At 37.3% G+C, this 12256-nt stretch overlaps 1 protein-coding gene across 1 annotated transcript in view; it reads left to right on the top strand.

Moving 5' to 3' along the window:
• BTBD9 (BTB (POZ) domain containing 9) overlaps positions 1-12256 on the top strand; it is a 161936-nt gene that overhangs the window by 88376 nt on the left and 61304 nt on the right. Inside the window, exon 3 of the mRNA XM_022086805.2 lies at positions 6154-6250. The gene's annotated coding sequence lies outside the window, so the exon portion shown is untranslated. The remainder of the gene's footprint in view (positions 1-6153; positions 6251-12256) is intronic.

The following is a 12256-nucleotide window of genomic DNA, read 5'->3' as shown; positions in this document are numbered from 1 at the left end:
TCTAAAGTTAAACATATAGTTCCTCGGAAGATAATTTGGAATTTTGTGGTAAACTAGACTAGAATAAATTATATATAGTTTAAAAAAAAGAATACTTTGATTTGAACGAAATTAATCAACATGTAAGAAAGCGCTTGTTGAATCTCGAGTTCCTGGATTTTTATCACCTTAATGCAATAATTTTAAGAAACAAAATCTAAAAATACGTGGATTGAATAAAACATATTTATCCGAAACGTCGATATCTACCTGCAAGTCAAATGTATCACAACCCAGAAGAGAAAAATTTAAATCTTTACCTCCGTGAGAACCTGAAATGTCACAACAATTATAATTGAGTCAGCAAGCACCTCTGAAACGTCGGTACAGTTCTACCAGATTATACGGCGGACCATTCAAGAAGGCATCCACCTTTATAGAAAATGAATGTGTGAGTTGCATGCTAAAATGCATATGATGTTACATGGAATTATTTTTTATAAAATAATGGGTTAGCTGTTGGAGAAACTGACTTCGTTATATCAGACCAAAAATTGGAAGTTCCATGGGCCACAAGGATGTGGTGTTAAGAGGACAGGGACATATGTACTATATCTATCCTGGAAAGAAATTCCGTAAAATATCTGTATATCTATCTTATGAGTACCAACAAAATGTAGAAATTTCAGACAGAACCGAAAATCCAGTTTCCTGCTAAAGCCCTGTAAGGACAGATGGAGAAGCATGTTATATTAAGGGGCCTATGATCAAACTTTATAATTAGCCCAGTGTGAGTTATACGACAGGCTTCGAGCGCAGCCAAGCGGAAGACAAGCTAAGCTACAACGTTACTCTCTTGTTTTGCAAGACTACATGCGAAAAGTACAGTGGGAAAGAGAAGATGATAGGAGGAAAAAGAATTCCTTCTGTATTGCTTGCTCTGGCTTCCTTTGTAACTCCTTAATGATTTATTTATTATACTATGACACCCAGAGAATAGATTCTCTAAGCTTCAAACCCTACCCTTCCCAACACCCTAAAAGCAAGCAGTGTTATGTAGAATTGAGGTTAGGTTTTCCTTTTCACATTACTTTGCTGTCTACACTTCACATTTGCATTTATCCTAGTCTGCTCTTGTTATAAGATACGTATTCATTGTCTTGTATGTGTTTTGTTTACTGTTTGAAATGTATTAGTTTATGGGATAATAAATTCAATTTGAAGACTTTATATAGGAATATTTTGATCTTCTTGTATATAGTCTGTAGTAATACTGTGATATTCTCTCAAGAGAGTGATTTAGGGGGCAGAAATTTATGCGCTATTGCAGTCAAGAACTGAAGACTTTGTGTAATATATACATAAGTGGCCTATAACTCTGGGTGTATGATGCCTTATTGGCTTAAGTAAGACAATATTACTATGGAGCAGTACATACACATTACCTAATTAGAAATAAGTGAGGTTACGAAAAGATAAATTTTCATTAAACGTTTTACAAATAAATGAGAATTGAATGGCTGTGAAAAGTTAAAACACTTATAATTAAGAAGGTGTCTGTCTTCTGGATTGTAGTGTCGTGCACTCTGGTAGAAGTTTAACAACGTTTCCGAGGTCCTTGCTGAGTCCATTATCAGGACGATGAGTGAAACACAAAAGACAGCTGATTTTTGGACTCAACGCCGTGGAAAATTGAAATTATACACTTCTAATTGTTTAGTTATATTGTAAAATTAAACTTTTGAAAAGTATAGTTACTGAAAATATCGATTATTCGTTATATATAGATCTTTTTGGGTTCAGATTTTGCCAAGTATCTAAGACGATGTATATCCAATCTTGAATCCTTGTTGTCAGTTTACGTAAAAAGAAGTTTGTTGTTAGAAAACAGCCGAGTGGTACCAAATATTTTTTCATACCATGTTATAACTATAGTAGTACAAGGAATTATGACTTAATTATTTATTAACATACAGTATTTTGTCACATAAGAAAAATTAAGTCTATTAACCCTAGTTCTAGACTGCGCAAATGAACCGTGTCCTTGGCAAGTTCAGTGAAGTCAATACCAACCTAACAGATGTAATTAATATTAATTTTAATATTACCTTGCGACCTGTGTTTTGGTTTTGCAGAAGATCGTTTATGGATGATTTCAATTCTTAAATTAATAGACTTTTTTAATTATATGACTACCATGTATGAATATCGGATCTACTCCTGACTTACAGATCACAAATTTTTATAAAATATTTACCGCTGAGAAAACATTAGTTTTGCTTGGGTCTAAATATTCTTTTTAAAAATTTTTATATAATAATAGCTGTGAAATAAAATAGAATTGTCCCTGAACATGAGCACCAGGACTTGTCCTGTACGGGAAAAGGAGATAAAGATCCATGAATTCTGAACTTCGATCCTAAATGAGGTGATCTATCCAGGTTCAGTCGTTGTATGCTGTACCTCCTTGGGAAGAGCCCTCGGTTCCAGGGGGTTCCAGATCTGGTCCGGAAGTGTGATGTAGAAAAATATCTCCTACCGGAAATCCACCACACGGATGTTCGGTCAGTAGCGAGTCATTTTTCCGACAGAGCTAAACCGACTTTAAGAACCTACTGCATCGAACAACGAAGGCAGAAGGAACTGTAGTGGGTAGCAGCAAGATTACTGCTTTAATGCTCTTTTTCTTTAATAGTTTCATGAAATTTAGCCAACCTGTACGCGCTTCCTCGTCTAAAAATATTCGTGTTTGCTTCCGTATGTAGGTCTCTGTTTATATAACCCCCCCCCCTTTCCCAAGAGCAATGTTCCACAAAATCTTGTAACGCGCACAAAGGCTTGTGTAATTCTATGTACTTGATAATAAACCCAATTTAATTAAGACGTGACAAAGATATGAAAATAGTTTCCCTCCACAGCTTGTTAAGTACAGTCATGGACGAGATTCCATACCTGCTTTTGCATATATTCATAATTCTATAAGATTCTATCATAGGGTGCAGTGAAAGATGTTACCTGGGAGACCTAGACATAAATGGAAGACAATTTTAAAATTAGTCTTAAAAAATTATGGCTTTGGGTTTTTTTTATGGAGTTTAATTGGTTCGGGAGAGAGACCACTGATAAGGTTGATCAAGAGAGATGAAAAAAGTATACATTTTAGACAGAAAACACGAAATAAAAAGATAGTTTTTAATATCAAGGCGTTGATGGAAAGATAATATTAAAACTGATCTTAAATACGTAAAATCTTAGGATTCCTCCATTTGCGTGGCTTAGGATACAGACAAATGGCGGGTTCTGAATAAACCGATAAAGTCCTTGATCAGCTGAAATCATTTCAGCTTTTCAAAAATGAAACCTGGTGCAGGAGTTAGTTAGCAAAGTAGTACTGGACACGGTAATGAGCTAACGATTAAACGGAAGCTTTTTTTGAGTGCCGCTAAAGCCGTTCAGATCCACAGTTATGTTTGCTTAACATCTGATGACACGTGCTGTGTTTTAAGATCGTTTTATTCCAATTTAACCTGTTAACACCTGGAAAATTTCTTGAACAAACCCTTTGAAATAACGCACGAAATCATTCATATTCTACACAGTCTTTGTTGTAACTCAGCACGAACAAGTCTAAGGATGAAAGAGATAAATAGGTAAGAGAAATAAAGGAATCTCATAGAACATGAAAGCAGAACAAAACACGGAGAAACACAAGTAAACCGGAAAGGGGGACAAAAAGGTACTAAAAACAAAGACAGTGACTAAGAAATCAATAGTTGCTCATAAAAAAAAGTTCTGAAGCTGTCGGCTTAAACTTTGCGTCACATCCGTTGTATTAATAATTGCGCTAATAATCTTTTAAGACAAAAAAAATAAGGCCAAAAGTGGCTTATGGCTCTACTCCGCATACTACAAAATGGTAATCTCTACACGTCATGCTTTTGTAACCTTGAATATCATTAGAGATATCTTCCAAATAGCATACGAAGTAAAATCTTTACTCTTAAACCGCGCGTCACGTAGACATGACAGAGTTCATTTTAGACACTCCGTGTGCATGACACAAACCGGGTAACTCAGTAAAGTAGTATATATCAGCAATGAGTTATGTTTTTTTAAGTCTTTGTTTTACTGTTCCCAGCAGCTACGTAGCTTAATTATTTAAATTGGAGTGGTAATTATATGTATCTCATGCTTTAACACTCTGTAACTCTGAAATTTTGTCCATAGTGAGTTATGGGTTACGTATGAATCCCAGAATAAACCGATTATTTTCATAATCGATTGGTCGTTGTAATAAATACGCTTTGTGTTTGTAGAATTTGAATTAAAAAACTGTTTAGTTGAACTTCTTGAAAGTGTCATTGCCCTACGAATTTGAGCTTATTTAATATACCTTCATGTTTTAGATCGCTAGATCATATCCCCTTGAGGTTCTTTCTTGATATTTTTGCTGTATGTAGATCAGTCATCCATCCAGGAAACCTTACTTAATATCAGTAGTATGTTCCAGAAGTAATTAGAAGTCTAATTCGTGGATACTGAAGTATGAAAAGAGGGGAAATCGTGAAAAATGTTAATATCTAAAGCAATACTTCTATTAAAGAAGGACTTTAATTGTGAATTATATCTGCCACACGCGTTTATTTCTTGCAGTGACTTGATAAATCCTGATTCAGGTTCATCTGAAGCGTCCGTCTTCCAGCGATCCGATCTACAACTCCAGTTGAAGTTTCGTTAACGTGTTTGTAACTCCGTTAATATTTTATTAACCATATAGGATTTGAGACTTTCGCGGCGAGTATACAATCAATAAAATCTTCTCGGGCAATCATCCGCGTTAACTGGTTACCGTAGTAAACCGACGTTTCGGGAACCAACTCTGTCACCATCATCAGGGTTCCCGAAACGTCGGTTTACTACGGTAACTAGTTAACGCGGCTGATTGCCCGAGAAGATTTTATTGATTTTATTATCCAAATGAATTGTTCACCCCCGTTCTTAATTCACAGAGACTTGGCCAGGGATAGAAATATGAATGAGAAGTAGAAAGTACGAGAGACGGAAGGAGGAAGGATGCGGATTGTCACTAAGACAATGAAAAACTACGAAATAGAAGCCGGATGGCAGTGAGCGGAGAAATCATGAAAACAAAAGACGACTGTGAGAAGGAAGAAATATGCGATGAATGGGGGCACGAGGTTTTCAGTTCTTAACAAGTACTTTGGGAGCAGTTGCTTTGAGGTGTTCATGGCGACCGCATGGCTTGTAGATTGTTATAATTACAATAATAATAATAATAGGCCTATGTCAGAAATCGCCTAATTTTGTTCCTTATTTAATGACACTGTATAGACTGTGCGGACATAGATAACACACGGACGTGAATAGAAACAAGAAATGTTATAATAAATTAGGGCACAGTAGAACGAGCCTCAACGTTTAAATATCTGGAATACAGTAGGATTTTAAGTTTTCACGACGGCGATTCTGAAGATGAGCTAGTCGTCGCCCGGATGACGGAGGCAGCAGGGACCTCTTAAGCTTATCAATGTATGAAATGAACGGACGAATAAATATACATAAAGTCCCAAAAATGTATATACACATTTAGTGAATTAAATAGACATTTTAATAAATTAAACCATTACTTACGTCAGCTTTGGCACTTAATGAATTGACAAATATAGTTTAGGTGTCACAGTTGACAGCTGTCAGCAACTGACTGACAAGACGCCGCCAAAGTTGCTACTGTGTATACACGTTTTTGGGGGCCTTCTGCATAGGATAATTTTTATCTGAAATCAAAGGCGGCCAGAACTTAAGGCTAGTCAGTCACCTCAATCTCGAGCTGAGGTTACATTTTTATGGAACTTCGCATTAAAGTATCAAACCCGATTTAGTAGTCTTGTGGGCCTCTTAAGTAGACTTAAATATGTGGACTTACTATTTATGTTCATTATTATTGGATGCAGGTAGCTCAGGATGGAGTCCGGTTGCGGGCTTTTATGTATACGATGATGAACCTTCGGGTTTCACAGAGAAAGTGGGCTGTGCTTTGAGAAGTCGATTATACGACATTTCAAATAATATCCTTCACCAAAGGATTATTATTATTATTGTTATTATTTAACTGATTTATTTCGGATATTTATTGATATGTAATTCGTGTTACAGATAATTATACTACCAACATTACGTGACTTCTTTACCATGCACCCCACGAACGGGACCACGCAAACAAAAATGACGCTGCTTCATCACGCAAGGAAAGGTAAGACATAATCAGATTCTCTACTGTTGGCTGAACTCCCCTGAAAAAACTCCAGTTCCCCCTTCATCCCTGGGGGTAGAATCTACTCGCCAGTCAGTCGACTGCGCAACGCACAAGTGACCAACGAAATTACATGCGGTTTCATTGAATAAATAATTTATTTTGTGTCCGAAAGAGGTAAATTTAATGACAGTTAACTCTTGGCACTAAATGATTCTGAACAGTATTTATAAATTTGGTTCTTACATCAAAATACTACTTGTCATTAGGTAGTATATTTGCGTCATATTGTGAATTAGGTTAATATTTTAATATTTTCCGTCAAATCACAATTTTAATAAGATAATAAAATATATAAAATATTTAAAATATCATTTCGCGTTCCGCATCGAATGATCGATTTACGTTCCAATTTGTAAATCGATCATTCGATGCGGAACGCGAAATGATATTTTAAATATTTTATATATTTTATTATCTTATTAAAATTGTGATTTGACGGAAAATATTGAAATATTAAATACTTGTCATTAGTAATATTAGTTGATTAATGGTGTTAAGGGAAATTATTTCTGTCTGTTGTGTGATCCACGCGTTCCTCGTATGTACCATGGGGCTTTATACACATGGTCTGTTGATCAGAGAATTTTAGTTACGGAGTAATGGAAATGAAAGTTAGTCCACGATACCGTATTTTGTTTAAAAGTCTCCAAAATTTGTTTATTTTTTTTGGTAAAAGGTTCTCTTAAACAGTGCCACTTGCCTTCTCTGGAAAATCTTTTCCCAATAAACATGGTCACCAAAATGTCTTTCCTCACTAGAGTTATTTAAAATTTTTGACACATCTTTCCCTCAACCCCAAACTCTGTAGTCATTGGATCTCAACCTGTTATTCTGTTCCACCAATCAACCCTCACTCACCACATACTGCCTGTTCTATGAACTGCTTCCAAAATCGCCCAAAAACTATACATTCTCCCTGAAGATGGCAGCTGAAATTTTTGCCGAAACGGTGGACAATACTCAACATCCCAGAAAGCTGAAGTTACTCCGTCGCTAAAACCTAACGACATCTTGGTAGAATTTAATTTTTTATTCTGTCTGAGTTGCGTAAAATAAAAATTATTCTATGTTAATTTGCGACATTAGTCGTTGTCGCTCTGAGTGCGCCACTGTGGGCCTCAAAGTACTTCAGCTAGGGGAGTGAGTGTCGTGACATAAGGAAAGGTGGGGGGGGGGGGTCGCAGCAGAAATAAATTCCGAAGCCCCTTGCACTGGACTGAACGAGCAACCAACCACGGTCAGTTCTGTTGTTAGTTCATTATTACGTCTGAGGCACGAGCCCTTCAATTCCACCTCGCCAACTCTTAAGGGCGTCCCTTTTATCTGCAGAGGTAGCGAGCGACCAGCCCTTCCATCAAAAAGCAGATGGTCACATTTTCACTGTTGTGTCCTGCTCATTTTTTTGTTGTTTCAAGGTTTGTTACGGATTGACCATTGAAACGTGAAGATGACGGTCCCCCCAGAGCGTACAAAAACACAAAATGGCCTGGCTGTTCTTATTATTATTATTATTCTTCCGGGTGGCGGTCAGGACTGTCCAATATGGCTGCCGTTTAAAGAATTGAATCATTGATGTCTGTCTTCTGGGTTGTAGCACCGTGTAGTCTGCTACAAATTCTTCTAGCAGACTACACGGCGCTGTAACCCAGAAGACAGCCATCTTTGTACTCACCACCGTGAGAACTACAAATCCTAATTGAAACATAGGTCTACATAATGATCTCTATAATTCATAACCACGTATGTAGATTTACAGGCTTCTTTGTCTCTCAGATAAAATATTCTCAGATGATTTACTTCGTTCTCATTTTCTAATGAGTTGAAGAATTTCTACTCGGTTGTTTAGCTGTGTAGTCTGATAGACGATCGTTCTGATGATGAGGGCGGCAGGTACCTCAGAATTGTCGGTAAGCTTCTACCAGACCATACGTCGCTGCAACCCAGAAGACAGTCATCTTCACATAGAAATAATTTTATGTTTTATGAGAGTTTATGTTTTCAAAGCTGTGAAAATGCGGATTACGACCTTAAGGGTTACGTCATGGTGTCTTGTAGGTGGTCGCGCGGTGTGTACACGGCGCTAAAACCCAGAAGAACATTATCCTCACTATCTTAAAAAAAAAATTAATCTTACGTGTTTTTGAAATGTCAACTGACGTAAATATTTTTCTTTTAACTACATGTTTCGAATAGAAATTAATCATCATCAGGTATGTTATTTGTACCATGGTCACTGCAGTGTTTACGCGTTTATTTTCAGTTATTTTCATTAACTGTTTAGTGACTTTGGTACAAATAATTAACTGGAAGTTATTATTTTCTAATCGAAGCAGAAATATTGACGAAGAAAAGGGACTCAGCCAGTACGCTGTGTGTAGAGGAACCTATGATTGACCATAAAAGAAATTGTTGTTACTTCTGAGTGACGTTGAGTGTTTAGCGACCTCGTATAAAGGGATGGTCAGCGTGAAGGAGTGGCCCCATCTTGGGCAAGCGCCCCTTGAAACCACCTTAGCTACTGTCAGATGAGCGTGTGGCTGGCGGGGGAGACAGAAAGGGGTGCAAACAAGAACCAGTGAGTGGTCAGGGGCGACAAAACCCGCCTCCCTCCCCCCTTCCGTAACATACGAGACCACGCCCCCTCATCCCTTATCTTGAAACACCCCCCCTCTTCTCTTGACAGTGAGTTTGGGACCATAAGCTAAAAGGCGAGGGTGGAAAATGTAATAGTACCGAACAGGGTGCAGTGGGGTGGAGGGTCGGTTAGTAGGACTTAGAGATGGTTGAGGGGTGAGGGGTTTGGTGATGGTGGTGGTAGAAACGCCATTCGTGAAACCCAGACAAATGTGACCGATCGTATTAACATTAGTGAGCAGGGCGGTAACATTCGGTTGGAGGGGGTGGCGTGGAGGTATGCCTGCAGGATTGATACGGTCAGGTGGAGGGAAACGAATTTGTACTGTACTCCGTGAGTAGATCCCATTTAAGGCAAAGTTGATCCGCTCCTGACTGTTTCATCCTGAGGAGATTGTAAAATGACAGGAATTTCTGGTCGGTGTATGAAGTGCTGTATTCGTTAGGGTTGAATTATGCTAAATTTGAAGACAGTGTCAGTCATCAGATACTCCGAATTAATTAATTTTGTTCTTGAATTTGCTAATGAACCATCTGAAACCGAAGTCAGTCTAAATATTATTTAAGAACTCAGTCCGTACCGCGAAGAAAACACGACACTTCAGCGTTACAAAGATTAACTTGTTAACACTGTTTAAGGAAATAGTCGCTTTTTACATTGAGAATCATACGAAAGACACAAATACAAAACAGAGTTGCTGACTTTTTAAAGCAGGTGGCACATATATTTCCAACTGCTAAAAGTTCTAATTAGACTATCTTAATGTAATAGTCCTTTATGTTTACGTCGAGTAGCAAAATTACAAACTTCGTGTTCCTGTTTTCCTTCCACGCAATTTAGGATGTAATTCTTCTCGTCTTTGAGACTTCTTTAGCATTTTGTCAAAATTGTTCAACAGGGTTAATCATGGTTCTTGCACTCGCAAACTATCACGCTGAAGAGAAGAAACCGGAGCGAATTACAAAGAATGCAAGAGAGAGAGAGAGATAGAAAAAGAAAGAGAGACATAACGAAGAAGGAAAGGGAACGAGACAAAAATCTATTAAAAAGAGAAGCTTCCTACATCGAGGAGATTTTATGGCGTCTCATTTACTCTCGTCGCTGCTAAAACAAACTTTCTACACGTCGGAATTTTAAAGAGCAATTTAAGAGTGGAGAAGAAGAGGGAGTTGAGAAGTGGTGTGGGAGGCAAGGGGGGGGGGGGGTTGAAAAAGAAAGGCTTGGCAAAACCATGACCTATCCCTACAACTTCTTCAGTATGCCACCCCCTCCCATTCAATATGATCTTCATGTTGCGACCCTGCTTAAAATTTTTATTGTGCATTTCGTCTCTTAAATTTGTTGTATAATTCCGCCATTATAATATCAACTGTGCTACGACACAAATACATAGACGTATTTAAAGTAACACATTAAATATTTGAGTTAAGTTTGTTTACGAATATAAGTCACTGTCAGCAAAACAACGTTTAACACCTGATTTTTTTATGTGTGATTATATTTCTGTATATAAACTATTATTTTACATTTAATTAAAGCTGGATATTATTATTATTTATTATTATTTTCACAACTTATTTCGCATTTATGTTTATATATTTAGTATATAAGTCTGCACAAAACAAATACATTTCCGTTTGTTTAGTATTTTCTAACAAATAATATTTCAAGCTCAGTACACAATTTGTGAACGTTGAAACTCAAAGTTATCTTAAATAAATAAAGATTGTTTAGTTCTATACTGTACAGTCAGTTCCAGTGAACGTCTTTACAGAAATTCGTATAAGAAATTTTGTAACGTAGTTCTGAAAAAAAAACATGGCTGGAAACAAATTTTACAGATTTGTAAGTCTCCCCATTGCACGTGGGTTTTCTTCTAAAATATCGCTAAAGCTGGTTAAAAATTCGATCACAGTAGTGCATCTCATCTGCATTCGGTATTCACAGAATGACGTCACTAGGACTAATCCCTGTAAAAGTTCTGGAAAGACTGTACTTTTTTTATCGTAGTAATATACAGAGTGAGCCTGAAAGAACTTTACATTTTCAAAGTGATACACGAAATATATTCGTCGTTATGTCGCGTAAAATTGGAAGCTAATGTTGGATCAGTCCTGTAAATATAATATTAGGCCATTTTTTTTATTAAAAACTATCTCAACGAGTGGCTATAGGCCTATTTGACTGAATATTATTACAAACAAGTGTTAAAACATGTGATAGTTGTAACCAAACATTTCATTTGACCTAAGTTGGAGAACATTATGATTTAGATGTCTAACAGAAAATTTCTTTATAGTCAATATTTTGTGTTGTACGTAGTAAATATAAAATGGCTATTGATTGTTAAAGGATGTAGTATGCATATAATTACCACTGGTCTTTAATGGATTAAATAAATGAGAGGAGAAAAATAATGAGAGAGTTTAAAGTGAGGAGTTGAGGTGACGAGAGGGTGAGATGAACTCGGTTCGGAAATGGTCTGTTTAGTAAATGCTAATGAATAAAGCGACGACCCACATAATTTTACACACAGACATTAGAGGGATATAAAAAGGAGGGAAGCAATTAAAACCCCTTTGCTAATAGGAAAAAGTCGTACAATTAACGACAAAGAGAACGAGGAAGAATTTGACTAATTTCATTAGTCAGCTCCAATTAGTCGGAAGGTCGTTTGTTTGTCTGTTACATTATTTTTAAGGCTGTACAGCGTGTAGACCGCTACGGTGGTCTAGCGGTTAGAACGCTGGCCTTGTAATCCTGGGGGTCTCGGGTTCGATTCCCGGCGGTGCCCGAATTTATAACTTGTGTTGGGCAAGGCCGTGGTCTAGGCAACACGGAGTTTTCCTCCGTGGCATCCCAACAATTACTCCATTCACACACAGAAGAAGGCAATGGCAAACCACTTCTGGATCATCTGCCAAGAACGTATATGAACAGGTCCCAGTCCGAGAAAAGGATGGAAGGATCCTGTTCATATGGACCTGTCGTCAGACAGAACACTAAATAAATAAATAAAAATAAATACAGCGTGTAGACGTAGAAATTACATTCATACAGAGTTTGAGGTTTGAGGATCTCATGGCGGTGGAGATGTCGATGTTGGTTTTCTGGGTTGTAATGCTGTGTGGACTTGTAGGTTGATTCCGACGTTTCGGAGAAACATACTACCTCACTTTTATCTATGAAGATGGAGGCAGAATGTTAGTCCACAACGTTAGTATCTATGTCCACACGACACTACTGCTCAGAAGACATTTATTTTCACAGGCGTCATTTTCTGGACTGTCCGTTCAAGTTTACACTGG

The sequence above is a fragment of the Zootermopsis nevadensis genome, unplaced genomic scaffold, assembly GCF_977971745.1.
Source record: "Zootermopsis nevadensis isolate Lab colony 2312 unplaced genomic scaffold, Znev_1.0 Znev_ptg000032l, whole genome shotgun sequence".
Lineage (NCBI taxonomy): Eukaryota > Metazoa > Arthropoda > Insecta > Blattodea > Termopsidae > Zootermopsis > Zootermopsis nevadensis.
Note: the sequence above shows the minus strand (reverse complement) of the source record. Positions and strands in the feature narration are given on the sequence as shown.